This window comes from Dipodomys merriami, unplaced genomic scaffold (genome assembly GCF_024711535.1).
Source record: "Dipodomys merriami isolate MVZ:Mamm:240054 unplaced genomic scaffold, mDipMer1.0.p SCAF_562, whole genome shotgun sequence".
In the NCBI taxonomy this organism is placed as follows: Eukaryota; Metazoa; Chordata; class Mammalia; order Rodentia; family Heteromyidae; genus Dipodomys; species Dipodomys merriami.
This window is the reverse complement of record NW_027206138.1, coordinates 136257-157423: the sequence shown is the minus strand read 5'-3', so window position 1 is coordinate 157423 and position 21167 is coordinate 136257. Positions and strand designations below refer to the sequence as shown.

Genomic DNA, 21167 nt, shown 5'->3' with positions numbered 1-21167 from the left:
GTATTTCAACTTGGGGTATATTTTTCTTGCTAGGCTGGCATCATATCAGTGGCTCATTTTAGTATAGGGGTTTCCTTGCCACAAGAACTTGGACCTGATCTGTGCTTTTAGCCTTCCCATCATCAATGGCATCCGAGATGAACATCAACTTGTCCAGCCTGCTACCTTGATTGGCCTGGATCCACAGTCCTTTCCATCGTAGTAATTAGATAGTGAAGGATGGTGGAAATGTTCCAATTCACCCAGCTATAGATTGAGAAGGAATTCCACTAAACTTTTGGCCTGGGTTCTGTTCTCAAGCCTCCTAAGTAGTTAAGAGTACAGATAGGAGCCCATGGTGCCAAGCAGTAACAGCATTTTTAAAGCAATTAGACATATATATGACTTAGGCTTGTGATTACCTCAGGAAATGAATAAAAGAGCAGTGAAGCATAGAGGACAGGCAGAATTTTAACTAGCTACTCAGAGGCTGAATACACTTAACTAGCTACACGGAAGTCTGAAATCTCATGACCACTGTTCAAAGCAAGTCCAAGCATGAAAATACAAGTGATTATCTAAACAAACAAACAAAAGAAACAGAAGTGGTTGAAGGGGTAGACCACTATCCTTGGGCACAGAAGCTGAGGAATAGTTCCCAGGCACTATCAAGCCTCAAGAATGATGAATGCATGCATGAGCACATGCACATGTGTGTTTGCATACTCCCATGCGCATGAACACACACACACACACACACACACACACACACACACACACACACACACACACACACACACACAAATGAGCATTTCAATGTGAAGTTCTTTTTTACCTTGCTGTACTTTATTACCCTGTATTAGTTCACAAATTAACAAAATCAGCTAAGGACCTATTTACATAAAATTCATCATGTTTCTCTAAAATCTACTTTCTTTTTGGAAGCTTGCTTTTAATTGACCCAAAAGTAAATTATTCAGGAAGTCTTCATCACTCTCAAGTCTATAGTATTAGATGATTGTTTAGGTTCTTCCTAGCAATATGATTTTGAGAAATCCTGCATCAAATAATATATTTCTTTCACTAGAAGGGAAGCCTCTGTCAAAAAATTAATAATAGGTTTTTCTCCTCCTGGCATGCATCCGTAGTTATATTATCTTCATATATTTCATGATCTGTGTATGGCAAAGAGTACCGTGAAAGTAAAAACACCCTTCTCAGCGCTTAGCATTTTTATACCATTCATAGATATGAAGGTGTTTAAATGTTACTGAAATTGCTTTGGAATAAATAACGTTCACCCTGACTATCTTGAGAAAGAAGAATTCGTTTCTCAGCACGTTAGGTAAGAACATCAGGGAAAGAAACAAAAAGTAAAGTTAGGAACAACTCAACACATACATTCAAATGAAACAAAACAAGACAAGAAAACACAAATTAATTCAGTACTCAAGAACCTGCAGGAAATGCAAAGATTTTTTAAAAATCATCTATGACAAGCTTATGAAAATCCTGACTACATGGGAGTGCACTGTTGTGAGAACATTGGCTAAGGCCCAGACTAGACAGAAAAATCTGTACATAACACCATGCACTTGTTATTCTAAATTCCAGGAAGAATAACATAAAGTGGACTGAGACCAAGATCATACACATGTAGGAAGCCAGTTTCTATCTGAAAAAATTATCAGGATAATTTAGGGCAGGACACATGACAAAGTGGTAAGAACACCCATTTAGTGGGCACAAGATACTGTAATATTAGGGATATTAAAGAAAAAAGCTATGATTTTAATAATTGGAATAATTGTAACACTTGAGTATTTGAGTGGAGAAAAATCCATTAGAGAGATAGAATGAACCCACTTTCCAATGCTACTTTAGTGATAATGTTTAGTGGTTCTTCACACAAAACAGAGTTACCTTGCAAATGAGCATGGATATGCATTTGGGTTATGGAAATACTCTACTTACACAGGTGTAAATTAAATAGAATTTTTGTGTAGATTGTAGTTCTTGAACTAAGAGCCGGGTTATGTCCCTGAGCTTTTTCTCTCAAGGCTACCACTCTATTACTTTAAACCACAGTTCCAGTTCTTATTTTCTGTTGGTTGTTTGGAGATAAGAGGTTAATGGACTTTCATGCCCAGGATGGGTTTAAACCATGTTCATCAGATCTCAGCCTCCCGAGTAACCAGGAGTCTAGGCATGAGCCGTCGATGTTTTTAATAATTTAGTAAATTGTATAGTTACAGAAGTTAAAAATTATCGTTGTAACCTGTGTAATATATGTATTTATGTATATATATCAATACATATGGATAGAAATAGTTTAACATATTTTTGTATCTACAGTACATATATGAAATCATCCATTATAAAATAAAATGGAAACAAAAGTTAATAAGGAGCAAAACAAAGGGAATTGTTACACGTTTCTTTTTGTTGAATGAAATATGAATCAGTTTGGAAAAACCATCTCTAACAAAATGGATAATTTCTATTAATTCTAATCCATCTATTTGCCCATATTGTGCATCCTCACACATGAGTGTCAAAATCAAACCACACTTTTTGTATGTATTTAACTCACCTATTATAATTTAGGGGATAGATGAAGTAATCAAATAAAGATTAAAATAATAGTAAGTGAGGCTATGAGTTAGAGCTGAAAAAGATTTTAAATATGATAATAGCTAATTAAAATGAATATTTCTTACTTTTACTCTTGTTATGTCTCTCATTCGCACATTACGAAAGTACATAGAAGGTTCTCACTAAATTTATGTATTAAAAATATATTGAAAAAATATGGGCATAGTGTGGTTTTAGCTTATTGAGACATGTATGGGATAGTGTGTTTTTGAGGACTTGCAATACGTTGTGATGGAGATGAAAGGAAGGATGTGCTTATTCTGAAAAACTGGCTAGAGGATTGCTCACAGAAAAATATTGATGAATTCTTAGAAAAGGTTACTGTAAAATCACTTTCACAACCTTGTTCATTACTGCTCTATTCACCACAGCCAAGTTATGGAAACAGCCAAGATGCCATTTGGCGGAGGGATGGTTGGAGAAAGTGTGTCATATATACACAATTGGATTGCATGCATCCATTATGAGGACTGTTACATTATTTGCAAAGAAATGGATAGATCTAAAAATATGCTAAGTAAACGAAGTCAGAATCAGACACACAAAGGACCCATGTTCTGTCGCATATTTGGAAGCCAGAATTTTATGCAAGTTAAACAACAGTATTAACCAAAGCTTTCATTTTTCAGAGCAGTATTTAAAAGGTGTAGTAGTATCTTATAAAATTGAACTTTTAATCCAACAAAATGAATACCAGGAAACTATCACCTGGAAGATGTGAGGGGAAGACAAAGGGAAGGAATAAAGAGAGTTATGGAGTAAGAGTGAAGACATTATATTCAATGCAAATAATATGAAAATAGAAAATATTAAAGTGGGGTGAGGTTTGGAAGGGTAGGGAAAAGTTATATAAAGATCCAAACTTAAAAACTCATTTATTGAATGGAAATTCCCGTGTATACCTAGTTAAGATAATAAAAATATAATTAAAAACAATGGAGACATTTGATCTTAAACCCTGTTCTCTTAAACCATGAGTCAATATAATATTTTCTTCCTCAGAAGTTTTCTTTGTAGGTATTTTCCTCATAGTGACAGAAAAGTGATCAATGCAATGAATATCAATACATTACATTGCACATATTAAATCACAGTAAAAATGTTAGAATTCACAACATGATAAAATAAAAGGTAGAATGTGTCAAATGCTAATTGATTGTTTTTCCAAGTACTTTACCTATGGTATATAATTTAATCCTCACAATAATTGCATAAAGTGGAACTCCTTACATTTTTAATTCTCAGTTAATAATATTGAAGTCTTCAGAGTTGGAGTTACTAGTACAACATTGCACACATGGTAAGTGTTAACCTGAGGATCATGTCCCACTGTATCAATTAACCTCATTCTATTTTATGACTAAAATATCAGCACTTAGTCTACAAATTCTAGGAAAATTTCCCAGAATTATTGTTTTCAGTTTCACAATATTTCACTTTATCTTTGTTAGAAAATAGGGAACTGTAATATGAAAAGTCAAAGTTAATAATCAATGCATACCTCCTTGGTGAAAGGAACTGCTAAAGTATTACATTCTTGATTTCTAGCTCAAAATAGTAAAAATCATATTTTATCCCTTTACTCAACACTGCAATGCCTGGGGACCATATTTCTGTTTAACACTGTCTTACTGAAAGAATGACCTCCCCAATTCCTGATGGAAACAGACTGCAGGTCTTATGGACCAATCATTTTCACATTGCAGCTCAACTAAGTTGTTTACCATTCGAAGTATTTTGATTGCTTTTTGTACCTAACATTTTGAGAGAAAGTTACTACTTTAAAATGCTGTTAAAGCAAGACTGATATAAAAATCACCTTTGACCCCACATAAATATGTTACCTTTCCTATACCCAAAAATGCATTCTGACCTATCATTAATGTTAGGAATGAGAGGATAAAAAATCATAGACACCAAGACCTAAGTATGAATTAAAAGACTCTCCAACTTGTGAATACTATTGGTTTAAAAAGAAATGAAGGGCTTGGAAGGTGGCTTAGTGGTAGAGCGCTTGCCTTATATGCATGAAGCCCTGGGTTCGATTCCTTAGCACCACACAAGCAAAAAGAAAAAAGCTGGAAATGACGCTGTGGCTAAAGTGGTAGAGTGCTAGCCTTGAGCTAAAGAGCTGAGGGATAGTGCCCTGAGTTCAGGCCCCACTACCGGACCCCTCCCCTCCCAAAATAAAGACATCAATACTACCAAATTTTTTCAAAATTTCTTATGATACTGAAGACTAATGAAAATAACTCATGTTCATGGGAGTAGAACACAAAACACAAGATTAATCCTAATCATATTAAAAGACCTTTATTTATACTACAAATTCACTCATAACTACAAAGATTCTAAAAATAACTGAAGCACAGTGACACAAAAATAATTTAACTGCATCATGTACATTCAAAGGACTGTGCTAATAGAAAACAAAATTATACTTATAATTAGGTTACCCAATTCACTTACATTCTTTTATTCTATTTCTTTTAGTTTCATAAAAACTGGCTTTACATAAAATGATGCATAAAAAGCCAATATAGCCACTTACATTTTCAGATCTTAACAATATTTATTTCACAAATGTCTTTAGCTGTATAGTCAAAGAACTAAAATATTACTAAAACATTTATATGTTTTTATGAAATTGCAAAACTCTCTCTGGGGGGGCTGGGAAGGTGGCTCAGTGGTAGAGTGCTTGCCTTGTATGCATGAGGCCCTGGGTTCGATTCCTCAGCACCACATAAGCAGAAAAAGCTGGAAGTGGCACTGTGGCTCTAGTGGTAGAGTGCTCGCCTTGAGCTAAAGAGCTGAGGGACAGTGCCCAGGCCGAGTTCAGGCCCCATAACTGGCAAAAAAAAAAAACAACAAAAAAAAAAAACAAAAAAAAAACCTCTCTCTGGGGTGTTATTTATATTGGAAAAGATATTAGAAAAGCCTTATTTGTTAAAGTTGTGATAGTTACTCCCACAAAAGAACTATTAATGAAGAAAGCTTTGTATGTACAAAACAACTTCAAATGCATCCACAATCTGGAGATAACACATGTTTTTGTTTTTTTAAAAATATATATCTAACAAGTATAGATACAATACTGATTTTCAGTCATTATGATGGGATATTCAAACCTTAAAAATACGGGGTTTATTATCTTGGTGTGAATAGATAAGGTCTTACAAAGAAAGTTATTTTCAACTGAAATCCGGAAAGAGTTTATCCACCTTGAGTTTCACAGAAATACCCTGAGAGTAATACCTATTTGGTCAAGTCGGTCAAAATCACTCCATGAATATTTCTTAAAAATATAACCAATTTAAGAAGTCAAATACACATTTTGTACAGTCATCTTACAGAATAACTTACTACCTAATTATATGTGTATATTTTTACCTAACATATATTAAGAAATAAAAATGATCTCTTTTATCTAACTTATGTTGTAAATGCTTTGATTATGATGATTTTATTACTTAACAAATAAAATTTACTGAAATGACAGGACAGAACACTTATAAATAAAAAACATTGCAACACAGCTCTTTGCAGCCTCGCCCTGTTCATATTGGCAAGCAATATTGCAAGAGCAAACTCACACACATAAACACACATGTGTGTGCACGAACACACACATATACACACATGCTAAATTCAGGGTTTATTGTACAAAAAAGTTCAAATAAAATATTAGTGATTTGGAAAATGATAATTTGCCTTATTACAAAATAATACATAATCCAGTCACCATGGTAGTAACATTTTATCTGCCCCGCCACCTGTGACCACTTAATTTATTTTAGGTAATTATTAAACTAATTCATTCCTTCATTAGTTAAATACTAATACTAGAGCTTGAACTCAGGGCCTAGCTCTGTCCTAGAATTTGTTTTTTTTATTTGTTTTAGTTTTCTCAAGGCTATCATTTTATTGCTTGTACCATTTCTAGCTTTTGCTGGTTACTTTCAAACCAGAATCTAATGGACTTTTTTTCTTGGTCTGGTTTCAAACCACAATAATCAGATTTCGTCTTTCTGATTAGCTTGGAATAAAGACATGAGCCACCAATGTGGCTCCTACTTTTTCCTATACTTATATATTGCACATACTTAGCAATTTAATATTGAGAGTATAGAAGCAAGTTGTATAGTGATTATATTGTTCTGTCAGAAATTCAAGTTAGTAATGTAAATTTCTTCTTAAGACCATACACAAAAAATACATACGAAGAAATCTGATGATGTGTGTGTATGTGTGTATATGTGTGTGTATGTATGTGTGTGTGTGTGTGTGTGTGTGTACTGTTGCAATATGTTTCACATATAAGTACTGTGCAGGGGTGTCCAGACATTCACAGTAATTGCGTGAATATCTGCCTTGAGCTACCAATTCATGGACAATGTCTAAGTGTCCACTCTAGGCTTCCCGATGAAGAGGGGTATACTCATCCTCATCCTCAGTATTCATATGACTGGCCTTTTTTGAAAGTAGTCTCTGCACTATAGTAAGTTGCAAGTAAAGCACTCTACCACTGAGCCAGCAACCCAGTCCAAGGATTAAGATTCTTATTTATAATTTGGTCAAAGCTATGTCTCTTTATGTAGGCTACTAAAATGTATTTACTAATTTCAATAAATACATAAATTCTATTTCAATCTCTTTTAACAAATAAAAAATAAAATTCTTTACTTTGTAAATGGATCAGAAGCATGGATTTTTTGGCCAGCTAGGTCATTGAACATCTGTATCTCTCTTCCTCTCTCTCGTTCATGATTCTCATAGACAATAAGTTGATCCATAATTATCCTAATTTATTTTGCTTTTATATTTTTGGTTGCATCATTTCACTTTCTGCTCTGCCATTTTCCAAATCAGCACCACATAAACAGAACCGCAGAAGTGGTTCTGTGGCTCAAGTGGTAGAGCACTTGCCTTGATTTGAAGAGCTCAAGGACGGTGCCCAAGCCCAGAGTTCAGGCCCCACACCTAATTTTTTTAATAAAGAATCTAAATCCTTGATGATTCTATTAACAATTCTGACTGAAATCAGTTGAATCACACTTTTCTTGCACAATGAAAGAAGAGATCCAGGCTAGGAAAGCAGCTAGAAAAGACAGGCAGATTGTATCTGTGACAAAACTTTGTGGAAAATGGTATCAAAGATTACTTACTGGTGATCCATTTGCATTGAAAGTATGATGCTGAACTATTGTTTGCTGATTCTGACCTATTGCTTTGATCATTATATTATCCAAGAAGAAAAACTGAAATTTAATTGATATCAAAGGACTACTAATACATGTGGACTCCTCATTAAGCATCTTCAATCATCAAAATCAACTGAAGAAAATAGATAGGCCTATTTTTTAGATGAAAACAAGTGTCTTTAAAAAAAAACAAGAATTTAGGTAGTCATACAAAGGACTTCTATTTTACTACTGCACTATACATTTTTTTCTAAGGTTGGTTACCAGTAAATAATGGATCTATTAGAAAGCACTTAAAGCTCATATATTGAATAGTAAGTTCTCTTACACTATATCTTGGTATTTTCCAAATCATTTACATAGAAGGCATTGTTTCCTATTTTCTCCTTTCTAGAATAAGCTGCCTATGAAGACAGCACTGGTCCTCATTTTCAGTCTGTGCATTTGAATACGGAGGAAAATCTTTCCTCTGCTCTCTATCAATTCACTACTCTCCAGTTAGAATAATTTAAAATAGTAAAAATGGAAAAAGAGAAAATAAATCATGGTGGATTAACATATGCAGAAAATTCACCAGATTTTTCTGACCAGTACAACCAACCTGAACTATTGGGGACATACATGGACACTTCATTTCCACTGGTACTCAAAGTCTCTGGTTAGGCAATTCTGATGAAGACAAGGAACAAGATGAAAACGTGAGAAAGGTATCAATTGCAAGAAAATAATGGAGAAGAGTCCATGCAAATTTCTTCTTTGGGATGTCGAAATGAATCGGCTTACTACAGTACCGAGACTATTTTTCAAAAAGGCCACTCATATGAACACTAGAGATGAGGTAAGTATACCCCTCTTCATCAGGAATCCTAAAGTGGACATTTAGACATTGTCCATGAGTTGGTAACTCAAGGCAGATATTCATGCTATAATTCTGAATGGCTTGGCAACCCTGCACAGTGCTTATATGTGGAATAATACCAGAATGGATTCTTTCTTACTTCATCATGATGCAGATACCAATCTCCAAACTAAAGTCCTCTTGACCTCCTTGAATCTTGTTGCTGGGAATTGAAATAGCAAAGATATGCTGTACCTCCTTCTGTTGAATCATGATATCAAACCGGATCTGAAAAACAACTTGGAAGAAACCTCATCTGATATTGCCAAAAGGATAAGTATGTATCACTACTTTTGAAGTAGTGGAAGGCTGTACAAATTGTACTCCTATGTAGTAATGGTTTGGTTAAGTTTCTTAAATTTCAAAAGTGCCAGTCCATCCTTTCTGTCCCTACAAAATATTTTCATAATACAAAACAACAGTAATATCTTAATTTAAAAATTTATGGATTCCATGGTATTCTTCCACGTGAATTGCATGACTTTGGTCTCAAAATGTATTTAAGAGTTGTTTGTATGCATCTATAATGATTTCTGCAGAGTTTGGAATATTTTTAATTTTATTTTTTCTGTTGAAATGAATAGTATAGAAATTAAAGATAATCCTGGTGATTGTCTGAAAAAAGTATCTATGTTTCTATAAAGTTCATAATCTATTTCATTGTCTTCTAGATATAATACTTTGCAGTCTATATTGTTTTATAATATAAAGGTTCATTAATAAATGTGTCCTTTCAGATTACATTCTATATAGAAAAAGTTTAAGATTCCTTTTTTCCCGAGGTCCTTATATTATTTTATTTCTTTGGGATAAAAAGATAATGTTATCTAATTTCAAGTTTTTTAAAGGTTATTCTATGTAAGGGCCGTTCGAAGGTGAAGATTTAATACACTGATGTCAAACTAACCTGTAATTCTATGAATTACAGGTTTTGTTACACTTGATTTTTGTAATCAACTTTTTAATAACTGTTTTTCATTTCTTGCATTTGAAGAATGAAAAATATGGAATACTTCACACATTTTCATATCATCCTTGTGCAAGTGCCATGTTAATCTCTGTATTGTTGTAATTTGGGTAGACCGACTGCTGAAGCATGGAGTATCCTCTTAGTTTAAGTAGTTAATAATGCAATCTTTATACAGGCATATATCCTTGGTTGCCTATTTGTAACAAGGAACCTTTATTGTTCCTAAATATGCTATTGATCTTATTTCTATAAATTTCTGTATATAGTGGGAAAAACTTATATTGTTTGGTCGATTGCTCACATTTGCAATTTTTTGTCAATGACTATTTTGTCGTTTTCATTTGAAATTTGATCATATTTTGAAGCCTTTATAGCTAAGTCCAAAGGTGATGGCTTTTCAAGTACTTATCAACGGAGTTAGCGTTGTGGAGCTAATGGATTCAAAGTAAGCCTTGCATAAGAGCTACTTCTAAACTTCTGCAGCTTAAAATTTCCTAAATGAGGTCTCAGTGGTACAAATGTCCTCCTTACCCTTCACCCTTCTTCCATGTAGGAACAGACCAACCAGAATATCTTACCCTGACAGCATAGTTTTCTTACTGGAACAAAATTAATCTTAGTTACAAGGGTTCATAGAGAGATGAACACTGCAGACCGAAATATTCAGAATAGAAGGTATTTTATCAAAATATAATTGTTTATTATACCTATCATTTTAAAAGTAGCTAAAGCCAAGAATGTGAAAAAATTGTTCATATGCATGTTTACCTAATATCCTGGCCTGTCTACCATCCAACAAGGCAGGAACTTACACTACTGACTTTCTATCACCAGATATTTCCATACCTCCTAGAGAAGTCCATATGTTTCTCCTCGATATTAGGCTTAAATTGGTTATGTTTTAATCAAAGTGTTTCCTCTTGCCTCCAGGCTGTAAATTTACAAATGGTAAAGTTTTAGGTCTAACTCTACTGAAAACTGAGGTAGAGATAATGGAATAATACTTTAAAGCAGAGTTGCCTTTGATACCCTAACCACAACAGAACAATGAATAACAATTTCTCATAATATATATACTTATATATTTTATATTTATATGTATTGATCTTAAATTTCACACAGTGACTCTTACTAGAATTGATTGATAATTTGACAAATAAATTGAAATTTATTCCCATAAATAGATTGAAACATGAATAATTAGGTTTAGAATATATAATAGAATATAAAAAGTATCAATGCAATGTCCTCGGGATAAACTTGTGATACCTTCTAAGTGTTCGTGGTCTTCTGAATTCACATAGTAAAAAAAAACAGTATTGTTTTCCTCTAATCTAGAAGAGATTTTACACTGCTGCTGTGTATATTGTGTTAACTCACTAGTCCCAAAGTGTTTTTCTCCATATTTCTGAAACATTCTTACTGATTATACCCAAATTTTGCTGATATGATGCCTAAAAGCTATTATTCTTCTGCAGTACCCACGGGTCTGAGGATATCAGGTCCCAGTTATCTGCATCATCAGGTAACATGGGCAAACCTTCTCATCTTGGCCCATGCAACATGCTAACAGAAAGTAATTAAAGACCCATCTCAATTTCTCACTTCCTATGATATTTCAGTGCCCCAATTCATTGCAGGAATTAGCAGTAAGCAATTGTGAAATGTAAGGCAACTTAAAATGAATGATGAGATCACAAAATATGAGAGAAAGTAATGTAGTTCAAACTTTCAATTTACAGATGAGCAGCCCATATGAGTAAACAAAATCCCAAATGTCACAAGATTATTTTTAATACCCCTCTCTTAATGATGAATGAAAGATTGCAGTCCAGCATAAGTAGGCAAAAAAATAATTCCTGGAATGATAGATCCATAATTGTTCTACCAAGGCTAGGAAAACTTGACTTAGAGGTCCAATATAATTTCGAAAAACATTAATTGAGAAGACCCTTAGTACTTCAAAACACTGGTACTTCAGTAAATCTTGGTTCTGTAGTATAAAAATGTTGTCATTCTCAAACCAATGATAACCTACATTTAATCTCTTGAAAGTATATAACTTTTCAAATAAACTTTTTAAAATCATATTCACCAAAATAACACTTGACAAGTAAATGACAGTGACATTAAGTTTTTCAAGTGTAGGAATCAAGTTACAATAGAGTTGATTTATTTACTCAGCACTAATGCCAAATAAGTTCAACCATTCATTAAAGTGTAGAAATAATATCTCCCACCATTTGCGTTGATCAGTAGGTGCCTTCCAGAAATGTGTAAAATAGATCAGCTTCCCATAATTCAAACCCAAATATTGGATAATAAAGTAAATTTCATCACATAAGAATGCACACTTTAAAAAGTTACTAATAGTTGCCCAATCATGTGTTGCCTTATCATATTTTCCCTATCTGTCTAACATAGTAAGAAATATGACTTTAAGTCTTGATTATGGGTACTGATCAAATATGTGATAAACGTAAAATTTGTCTTCTATTTCTATCATATTACTCTACAGTAATAAAATTTAGTTTTCTTCTTTGTCCAAAACTTATAGGTAGCAGAAAATATCATCCCATGTAAAATAAAATAATCACACACCAATGTACAAAGCCATTTATAAAAACTGGTAGCTAGCTATAAATTCTAAGTGATTTTTAAACTTTCTTGTTGACTAAAGATTAATCTTCCAAAAAGATGAGAATAAAATCATGTCTAGGTGCTTCACGTCTCCAGTCTTACAAATTGTTATTGCAGATGAATGAATTATGGAAATATAAGCTGACATCAGTTCAAGTATATGCAGGATTGAAACTCCATGGAATGTATATAAGCCTTTCAAACTATTAACTGACAGTTTAACAGAATGACTATCAGGATATTGAAACCAGAAAGGAATAATATTAAAGACATAAAATGAATGAAAAATGGAACAAGGGGCAAGTACAGCTAGAATACTCAATGTACACATGTAATAAAGGAAGTGGTAAATCTGAAATAAGTCTTGGAGAAAGGGTTGGTTAAGAATGATAGAAGTATTGCCTCTGATCCAGGAGCATTGGACAATTAGGTGGACATATTTAATTCCAACCCACTTGTGCAACCTTTTGAAATTCAGTTAAAAACACAACTACAAACAAAAACACACAAAAATCACAACCAAACAGCAATCTCTAGAAAGTATTTATATGACCTCACAAAATTTTAAGCAGTTAATGAAGGGCAGTCTTGGGAAAAGCAAACAAAGCTGTTCAAAGATGGCAGGTTAGGGTAGGGGAGAATTTTGAACAGATTTGAATAGACTGTCAAAGGTTATAAATCACCTACATCGACTGAAAATATTTTCTTCTGTGAGTATTCTTTTTTTTTGGGGGGGGCGGTCGTGGGGCCTGAACTCTGGGCCTGGGCGCTGTCCCTCAGCTATTCATCTCAAGCCTAGCGCTCTACCATTTGAGTCACAGCTCCACTTCCGGCTGTTTTCTTTTTGCCTATGTGATGCTGAGGAATCGAACCCAGGGCCTCAGGCATGCAAGGCAAGCGCTCTACCACTGAGCCACTTTCCCCGTCCCCATTCTGTGAGTATTCTTTGTCTGAACTGGTTACTCCAGTCCTGAGACACTCTTCATAGCTGACGAAAATAGAATGGAAGAAACAAGATAAAGAACCCATTACACCACTGGAGAGATAACAGTCCTCTATGGTTTTTCTCATCTTTCTCCACTACTCTTTTCTCATACTTTTAATAATGTGATTTTGAATTACATCTTTCCTTCTTTTTGAGAGAATTACTGTTTGGTAATTAAATGTCAATTCACAAATTTTGATGTCTTTTTTTTTAAGAACTTTGAATTTAAATTCCACTAAAACCTTGTTTTCACACAGTGAAAATATATTTCCTGGGTAAGGACAATTCTCAAGGGAACCTACAGGATTTACAGCAAGGTTTGTGAGGCTTGTTTGTTTAGTGTGAAAATGAGCCATATTCACCCACATTGCTCCCTCCCAGCTAAGTCTCCAAGGATTTCTTTGCATGAAAGCCTATTTTCCCAGACAATTTTAAATGTCCTTAATAGGCTATGTTGCTAAAAAGTTTGAACAATTAAAATTTACCTGTCATAAATTTTAAAACTTTTTTGAAATTCCTTTATCAGAATCGCGAATTCAACAATCCTAATTCCACCTTTACCATCAAAAAAAGTTAACATGTTGTTTTCATGATATAGTGTCCATGAAACTACTGTTTTCCAGTGGCTTTTTTATGCATATATATGTTCATATAAGCTGATGATGAGCAAAATGACCTCCAAGATATGGAAAGAGAGATATTAATTTGCGGTTGTTGTTTTTGATGTACTATGTGATTTCTATTTTCTTTGAGATTTTCCCCTATGGTTAATCCCCTGCTGTGTTTCATTTTCGTACCCTGTGTATTGTGTATACATTTACCTTAATTAGGGAAGGGAAGAGGAACAAAAAAAATGGCGAGGCAAAGACAAAGAGCAAACCAATGCAATGGCAATTCACACAACACAATAAGTTGGAAATGTACATTACAACTTTTGTGAGAAAAATGAGAGAGGGGATAGCAAGTTTGAAAAGTTATGTATTCAGTACCTTACAATGGCTGTAACCCCAGTGCACATAACTTTCATAATAAAATTAAATTAAAAATAAGCTGATGAAATAAAATTTCACTGTTTTGGTATAGTAAATATTATTCTTTATGTAGTAACTTTTTAAAAATCAGTATTATTTGGCATCTAATTTGAATTAATTACCTCTTCTTTATCACAGGATCACCAACTTGAATATCCAACTAGACAATTTTTCACAATATACTTGCCAATATTTTGAAAATAGAATAAATTTACTACTTTCTTATACTAACACAGAAAACATTTTCATTCTATGGAAACCCATAACTTTTAAAAGTAAATAAGTTGTTAAGAGGACAGAATGTATTTGTTCTTCAAAATTCCTAGGACTAATAACTACTCATTTTAAAATTCTGAACATTCCATACCTGAGAGACTCAAAATATACCTGTTTGCATGTTATGTAATTCTGCAATAGATTCATTTTCCAATGGGGTGTTACAGACTGAGAAGTGAACAGAAAAAGAGCCACATTCTGATATGGGATAAAACTATGAAGCATGTTATAATTAATTCTTCAAGAGTAAGCAGTTTTTTATCAGATTAAGCTATTATTTCATGACCATCAATCACAAGATTTATGTCATAAAGTCATCCTAGCCCACCAGTTTCCAATTTGTAGGGTGTACCTCAAAATTCCCTTAATTCACATCAAGTATAGCTTATCTCCATTGTGAAAATACACTGCATCTCTGCTAATGTGATGCCCTCCTTGTTCTGGAAAGAACACCACTATTAACTGGGTTGCATCATTTTTCCTCCACTGGAATTCTTGCAAATATTACTTATATTTATACTTTTTAACTATCAAAGATAATCAGGATGCTAAGCTTGGAAGATTACAGTTCAAGACTGTGAAATCTCAGGGTCTATGTTGAAGGGGCAGAATGATGCAGGCTCCGGCCTCAGGATTATCTGAGGACTGTGTTTAAGTATTAGGAAAGCTCTTGGTATGCCGGGCTAGAGAGGAAAAATGTTCTCTCCCTATCTCAAAACACATGTCATGGACTCCTGGGAGCTGAGGAAGTAGCTCTTCTGCTTGCTTAAGCATAGTTGAACAGCTGGTCAAGCATTTTCCTGAGATTGGAAAAGTGGTTTGAGCTTATTCTAAAATAGTTTTGATAAATAATATACCAAGACAGGGCTGAGAAGGTGGCTAAGTGGTAGAGTGCTTGCCTTGCATCCATGAGGCCCTGAGTGCGATTCCTCAGCACCACATAAGCAAAAAGAAAAAAGCCAGAAGTGGTGATGTCGCTCAAGTGGTAGAGCTCTAGCCTTGAGCTGAAGAGCTGAGAGACAGCACCCAGGCCCAGAGTTAAGGCCCCATGACCAGACCCCCCCCCAAATTAATAATATACCAAGGCATTGTCTCATAGGTCAAGTAAAAATGTATCTGTTAAAATTTTTGTGTCAATGTCTTCTGACCAAATCTTGGCAAAGATCATGCTTGCTTGTCTTTAAATACCCACTAACAACAAAGCACAGCATGCAGTGGCAATTGCTGTTTGCACTCTGCATCCCCAGTGCCCTGGTGATTTCGTTACACTTACTCAGGGACCCCAAGGCACTAGACGTTACAATTGGCACCCAAACAGGGACCCTTCATGGTTGAATTCAGGAAGGGATATTCAGGTAAGTACTTTTAATTACAGGATGATGGGACAAGTTAAATCTACTCCATACTTAACTATGCTTAAACATTTACTTGCTGCTTATGGTCTAAATATTTCTTCTTCTGACATAGAAATCTGTATTAATGTAGTTAGGGAATGGAATCCTTGGTTCCCCGATGAAGGAACATTAGATGTCGATAATTGGAAATGAGTAAAGAATAACGTAGAAAGAGCTGTTCGAGAAGGGGAAAAGATTCCTATTAGATTTTGGTCCATTTGGGCTATTTTACATACCCTTTTTAAAGCTTTGAATGAGGAAAGATTAAAAGCAGACTTAAAGAAAGAGGCCACCCCTTTTATAGTAGATTTACAATTGGACTCTGAGGTTAAGGACTCAATAGATAAGGATGCATTGCAGTTCACAGAGAAAAAACAAGAGGTAAAAAAGGCTGAAAAGGAACAAACTGAAAGTGTAAACAAAATGTCTGAGCAAATGGAATGGATATTATCAAAATTACAACATATGGGGTTGGAAATTAGCAGAGTGAAAGGAGAACCTGAGAAACTGAAAGTAAAGCAGCCTTCAGCTCGTTCACTGGCCAATGCAATTTTTACAGCATCATTCCCTCACAAAACACAGGGCTCAGACAGTGACTTTGATGATGAAATGCCTATTTATTCTTATCCTGTAATTCAACGACCCCCTATGAATGGTATATCTCAACCAGCCAGATATTAAGGTGCTGCTGTAGATGATATTGGTAAACTTAAGAAGGCAGTAATGTTGTATGGTCCGTGTAAGGTCCACTCCAGGATGGCCAGCAGACTCCACACTCCTCGCAGCAAAGTCTCCACCCAGTACCTGCGTTACCTAGGCAACTGGGACACCTGGAAGAGGTCACATCTGCATCCCCTGAGGTCACATCTGAATTTGATGTGGCCACACCTTTCTCTGCCCATACCCTAGATAAGGCCTAACCCAAGCCCAGAGGTGCTCTCTTGCTGCTCTTTTCTTGCTCTCTCTGCTCTCTGCTCTTTTCTAGCTCTCTCACTGTTCATTTCAAACACTCTGCTCTCTTTCGCTGCTTTCTCACTGTTCTTTTCTAGCTCCCTCTGCTCTCTTGCTGCTCTTTTCTAGCTCTCTGCTCTCTCCCAGCTCTTTTATAGCTCTCTGCTCTCTCGCTGCTCTTTTCTAACTCTCTCTTCTCTCTCTTTCCTGTCTTTCTTTCCTCTCTCTTTCCCAGCTCTCTCTTTCCTAGGCCTTCCCCAGCCACGTGGAGTGCCAACTTGCCTGTTCCCAGCAGGTTTACTGAATAAACCTACCCCTTACCTGAATACCACGTGTGTGGTGCTCTTCTTACTCAGCTACCTTTTTTTAAAAACCTAACATAAATGGTGCCGTGACTCGGATAAAGGGCTTAAATTCAGGATTGCTGGGATTTCTCTGTTTTTTTTTTCGTCTTTTTTCTTGTTCTGTTTGTTTTTACCCTTTTTGCTCTGAGGAATACGCACAATTCTGATGGCCTTTTGTGAACCCAACTGTCTGCTGCGGACAGAGCTCATCGATACCATTGCTGGCCTTCATAATCCACGTCCACACCACTTCTCTACTCTGGTAAGTGAAGCTACTCTATGGTTCTCTGTTGCTCTCTCTAGAGGGCTCTGGGGAATGTTGGGACGCCGCTTCCGCCTCGTCAGCTCTACTTCACTCACCAGACTGACTCTCCTACTCTTTTAATGGGGTGCTGCGAATCACGCTTGAGCCGTGAAACCCCTTTAAAATGTCTCCTGCTCTCCCTGGAAAGCCAGAGTGCCTCATTTTTATGCCATTCTCAGATGTAGACAGTTTTTGCTACTTCAATGGTAAATGGTCAGAAGTCTGTTTACTTTTGGGCTCTCTCTGTTCTCTCTCTGCCATTCATGTCCAACTTTCCCTATCTCTCGCTGTCTTTTTTCTACATTTTGGCTTGTGTCCTGAAGAGTGTGACGCAGGCTGGGTCCCAACGACCCCCTCTAGGTTCTCTTTCAAAGGCTAGCCAATTGTAGTCTTGGTCTATTTGTTCAAGGTGTCTTTGCATTTTTTTTTTTCAGAAATTCACCATCTTGAGTTCACCATCTTGGCCACATGGTGACTTTAGGGTTTGGCCCTATATGGCCCTTAACCTTCCACCAAACTTACTATTCCATCCATCTATTCTAAGGTGCCTTGCTAACAAGTTGCGCTCTTCACAGGCCCTGGTAACTGAGGCTCAACCATGTGATGTGCCTTTGTTAGCAAAGATGTCTAAACATTGTTGTTAAAATTTTAGGTTTTGAGTTTTGCCTTTTTTGTTTTGTGTTGTTTATTCTACTGACTACATGGTTCTAAAATACTGGGCATATCTGTGCTAAAATTGTCATCACATCTAATGAGGTTTGTCATTTCAGAATATTTGTTGGCAATTCTTGATAAGCCTTTTTGTTTTGTGTTGTGAATTCTACTGACTACATGGTTCTAAAATACTGGGCATATCTGTGCTGAAATTCTCATCACATCTACTGAGTTTTGTCATTTCAGAATATTTGTCTGTCAATTATTGATAAGAACCAGGTCAGTTCTACTTATTCTACTTGATCTCCTTGTTGCTTTAATTGAAAATAATAAAGGGTTTTTGTGGCATAGATTGCAGTTCAAAGTCAGCCCAGGCTGAAAAATCCCTAAGACTCCATCTCCCAACTAACCTACAAAGAGCCCGGCTGGAATCATGGCTCAAGATTCTTATTTCTAAGCAGCCAAACACTGGAAGTACTAAGGTAACTCAAAGTGGTAGAGCACTAGCCTTGAGCAGAAGTGTTCATGGACCGTGCCCAGGCCTTGTGTTCAAGCCTCCTTGAATACCAACTTGGGCAAGCCATCCCAGCAATGAGCACCTAGACTCAGCCAGTCTGGGGAACAAGGGAACATGGAGAGGAGTAAGAGGAGATGTCACATCAGCTACTTTGTGCCTGCCCTTTCAAAATTTACCAGAGCCAGGAGGTCAGTGGAAGTAAGAAGCCTGCCCATCAAATGTCTATACCTGTCTACCTATTAACTAAACAGGAATTTATATTCTTGCCTTTGTCACCTGACTTCTCTACCTAGTCGCCAGATGTCAGAAGTATCTAGGGACATTTCTACATTTTCAGCCCCAAGTCCTTCCTCTTGCCATTTATTTGCTCTGGAGTATTTTTTTCCAGCCTCTCAATGCTCATCAGACTTCTCCAGGCTTCATCTAAGGACTCATGCCACCAAGGTACCACTGCTGCTCACTGCCTTCTCTGGGAGGGGACCAAATTCCAGCCTTTTACCCCTATTGTCGATGCCCCCTTGTCAGCAGGAAGTAGCCCGAGAGAATCCATGCCCTATTTTATGATTATTAAAAGGCTGGAATATAAGGTCCGCTACAGGATGGTGAGCAGACTCCACCCTCCTCGCAGCAAAGTCTCCACCCAGTACCTGCATTACCTATGCAACTGGGACTCCTGGAAGAGGTCACATCTGCATCCGTTGAGATCACATCTGAATTTGATGTGGCCACACCTTTCTCCGCCCATACCCTAGATAATGCCTAGCCCAGACCCAGAGGTGCTCTCTTGCTGCTGTTTTCTAGCTCTCTCTGCTCTCTGCTCTTTTCTAGCTCTCTCACTGTTCTTTTCTAGCAATCTGCTCTCTCTCTCTCTGCTCTCTCACTGTTGTTTTCTAGCTCTCTGTTCTCTTGCTGCTCTTTTCTAGCTCTCTGCTCTCTCGCGCTCTTTTCTAGCTCTCTGCTCTCTTGCTGCTCTTTTCTAGCTCTCTCCTCTCTCTCTTTCCTCTCTCTTTCCCAGCTCTCTCTTTCCTAGGCTTTTCCCAGCCTCGTGGAGTTCCAACCTTGCCTGGTCCCAGCAGGTCTACTGAATAAAACTACCCCTTACCTGAATACCACGTTCGTGATGCTGTTCTTACTCAGCTTCCTCTTTTTAAAAACCTAACAGTCCTCAGTCTCATTATGTTAAGGAATTGCTTAATGGGCTTGCCTGACATTACAATAATTTTGCTCCCTAGGATTGGAAGATGCTTTGTAGAGCCTTGCTTAAGAAACTGAAATACCTACAATGGCAAATGTGGTTTACTGAGTTATGTACAAAAAGGGCTAAACAAAATGCACAGAGCAGTAATCCACACCTGCAGATCATAACCTTTCCCATGTTAAGTGGAACAGAACAATATGCGGATGCTCATATGTAAGTGAACTCTCCTGAAGAGATCCATGAGGAGTTAAGAGACATTGGTATTGAGGCATGGGAAAGGATTTGACCAGTAGGAGAGCATTATGGCTTTTGGACTAAAGAAATTAAAAAACCTAATCAACCCTATGTTGAATTTTTATCACGATTGAAATTGACCTTGGAATGTACTGTTGTGGTAGAGGCTGCAGGGCAACAACTGCTACACATGTTGGCTTATGAGAATGCTAATGAGGACTGTAGACGGACCCTATTGCGTATTAAAGAATCTGGGGATGTGAATACATATTTAAGGGACTGCAAAGACGTTACATCTGAATCCAGGTGTATGCAGGTATTTGCTAAATCTATGGCCACTAACCTGGCATGCTTGCAAACAAAACCCTCTAAAGTGTTTTGGATAGGGTCAAAAAGGCTACTGACGTTAACAAGAGAGGACCAGGAATTTGCCCTAAATGTAAAAAATTGAAGCACTGGGCAAGGGAGTTTTGATCAAAAATAGACAATAAAGGAATTCCTATAAAAGATGCTTACCCTATGCAGGGAAAGTCTCCATTGGGACAGCCCCGGGGCCCAGGATTAATAATGGAGGGCAGCCAACCATTTTTTCCCTTCTTCCTGCCACAGCCCACAGCACCGCAGTGGACATACCAGCCTTAAAAGATTTTATTTTGAAAGGTGGTGATAAGCCACAAAAATATCCTACTGGAATTTATGGGCCTTTACCTGAAGGAACATTTGGCCTATTGACCTGTAGATCCAGTCTTAATGCAAAAGGAGTTTTAATATATTTAGGAATTATTGATGCTGACTATATTGGGGAAATAAAATTTTTAATGTCAGCTGCTGCACATATTTCCTTTAAAAAGGGAGAATGAATTGCTCAAATCTTGTTATTATCATATATATCTATTGGAAAGTCATTTACACTCCACATTGGGGGATTTGAAAGTA

At 36.3% G+C, this 21167-nt stretch overlaps 1 long non-coding RNA gene and 1 other non-coding gene across 2 annotated transcripts in view; both read right to left on the bottom strand.

Moving 5' to 3' along the window:
- LOC138812330 (uncharacterized) overlaps positions 1 to 21167 on the bottom strand; it is a 53409-nt gene that overhangs the window by 20196 nt on the left and 12046 nt on the right. The window lies entirely within an intron of this gene.
- Positions 9732 to 9833, bottom strand: LOC138812336 (U6 spliceosomal RNA). The gene has a single exon (XR_011367592.1). It is a non-coding gene; the product is annotated as a U6 spliceosomal RNA (small nuclear RNA).